The sequence below is a fragment of the Penaeus vannamei genome, chromosome 17 (assembly GCF_042767895.1).
Source record: "Penaeus vannamei isolate JL-2024 chromosome 17, ASM4276789v1, whole genome shotgun sequence".
Taxonomy (NCBI): Eukaryota; Metazoa; Arthropoda; class Malacostraca; order Decapoda; family Penaeidae; genus Penaeus; species Penaeus vannamei.
In genome coordinates this window covers 27,597,015-27,599,514 of record NC_091565.1, presented here as the reverse complement: position 1 = coordinate 27,599,514, position 2,500 = coordinate 27,597,015, and the positions used below count along the sequence as shown (strand labels likewise).

Sequence of the window (2,500 nt, the reverse complement as noted above, 5' to 3'; positions counted from 1 at the left end):
CTCGGACATTGGTATCTAGTTCGTCTAACCCTATGTCGCTGGGCTGCCGGTCTATAAGTCTCTGAACAGCGGATTCATTATGATGATAACAAGTAGATTCTGTTGCCTACTTAATAAATAAATATTACCTCACAGATGTTTCACTAGCTTTCCTTTAAAATGCATTTAAAAATCAATGCGTATTTTATAGAAGTAAATAAAGGATAATGAAAATATACAAAGTCAACCTTTATCTATATTTTTTTCCTTTCTTTAAAATACAGCATACACAGACACACAATGAAATAACAAAAGTTCCTGCAAGAGCAACTAGTTTTTAAACTTTACATATTAATCATTTCACCCTTACATTCCAGCACAGGTGGGAGGGGTCTATATATAAAGGAGGAATCTGCTAGAGAATGACATAAGGGAGCCTATATAGGATTGTACAACAGGGTGTTCTAGTGCTTTATTGGACAGGGATGGTTTTAAGGCTCAAGCGTGTGTTCTTTGCCCAAAAGATGTGGGCATCCAACCTTTTTATTTGCAGACTTTGTACAGATGTGTTATTAATAGCCTTACTTATCTCAAAATCAACTTGTATGTCCATATCATAAACTGTAAATCAAATAAGTCCAATAAAATAGAATATCTTTCACACACACTACTGTGACTTTATCATGCCCTTAATTAATACCAGAAAATCTCTACAGGATTTTAAAGATTTCAAGTGGATTAAGTGAGGTTTCTCTAAACAAGGTACATTTCATCTGACATTCTCATCTTTTCTAGAAGTTGAAGTCAGTTCTCTTATTCCCAGTATCAGTTCTATTGCATTTTGATATTTATGACAAAAAGAAGACCTCTGAACCAAGTAATCTTTAAGGCCAATCTGAAGTACTAAAACTGATGTGAAAAAACAACTCAAAAAGTCACCAATTTCAATACAAGGGTTTTCATGTGACTTCAAATATTTGTTTCTAAGAAAAAAATATTACAGAGAAATAAGCCTTCTTAGAGCTCACTTAAGAGAATTGATCCCTAGATGAGTCACCCACATACAGTACTGCAATAAATTAATTTTCAAATTTGGCACACTTCTTCAATCATCTAATATACACCTGTACAGCAGGTATGATACTGGCCAAGATCAACCTCACAGTGTAGGTAATTTCAGGGTAGTCTATTGCACTTTCACTGTGAGATGTCACCTGCCCAAGACAGATAGATATGCGCCACATTTAACAAAAGGACTGCACAACTGCCACAAGAACTACAGAACTACTATCATCAAATAAATTACATAAAATATAATGTACACCAACATAATTATTTTAACAATAGTTTATTCACAAAAGAAATTAACAATAATGCATGGATTTATCAAAAGCAAAACTGTGTCATGACCTTTCCCTGGAGTTGAAAGAACAATATGTGCATGGTATCACTAATTTGTGCTACTAGGAAGAATTACCAAAAGACATAGTTTATTAAACAATAAAACCTGATAAAATGTGTTTGTTTAACTAATTATCTCCATTCATTTTACAATATAGAAATTACCAAAATGAAGCCTTGTTGATTCTTCAGGTGGTAATTCCCTTGGCTAAAATAACTCAGGAACATATCCCCTCAAGGAAAAAAATATAAAATGACTATTACATTCTTGTATATGGGCTCCTGACTCTTTATACATAATCCATGACTGGATATAAATGAGTGCCAGCAAGACTGGCATAAGGTTATGAAAAATGAAAAAAAGGGAAAATTATCTATCGTTTAGATAATTCTTGAATACATAGACAAGAGGCTACGTCTTTATCACCCAATTTCAAAATAAACCTTTTATAACTTTTATCACGCGACTAGATTACAGTTGCATCATCTCAAACACAACCAATATATATTCATATCTGGAATAACTGACACTTTAAATACATTTTTTCTCATAAAAGATTAAACTGTGTGGCTAGTGTAAAAAATTCATTTACTACTGTGGTGCCTCTTAAATTACAGTGAAGCACCATAATGTTTTAGAAATTCTAATTATACATTCTGATCCAAGTAAATGACATTAAAAAGGTGTCATAAATCATGCATGATATTGGCATATAAACCAGTACATATCATCACTGAAGTTTTGGCAATCCATAAAAATACAGCACCTAATTTCTTTCCTTCTCCTCTCCTCTCTTCTCTTCTCTTCTCTTCTCTTCTCTTCTCTTCTCTTCTCTTCTCTTCACTTCTCTTCTCTTCACTTCTTTTTTTCTTTTCTTTCTTTCTTTCTTTCTTTCTTTCTTTCTTTCTTTCTTTCTTTCTTTCTTTCTTTCTTTCTTTCTTTCTTTCTTTCTTTCTTTCTTTCTTTCTTTCTTTCTTTCTTTCTTTCTTTCTCTCTCTCTCTCTCTCTCTCTCTCTCTCTCTCTCTCTCTCTCTCTCTCTCTCTCTCTCTCTCTCTCTCTCTCTCTCTCTCTCTCTCTCTCTCTCTCTCTCTCTCTTCAGTAAGAAAAGAAGTGAAATA

At 33.2% G+C, this 2,500-nt stretch overlaps 1 protein-coding gene across 2 annotated transcripts in view; it reads right to left on the bottom strand.

Annotated features, from left to right (window-relative positions):
- Window positions 1-221: 221 nt before the first annotated feature.
- LOC113827533 (uncharacterized) overlaps window positions 222-2,500 on the bottom strand; it is a gene marked incomplete in the record, with an annotated part of 132,083 nt that continues 129,804 nt past the window's right edge. For both annotated transcript variants that reach the window (XM_070132145.1, XM_070132146.1), the window contains 1 exon segment: window positions 222-2,500. This exon segment is cut by the window's right edge and continues 170 nt beyond it.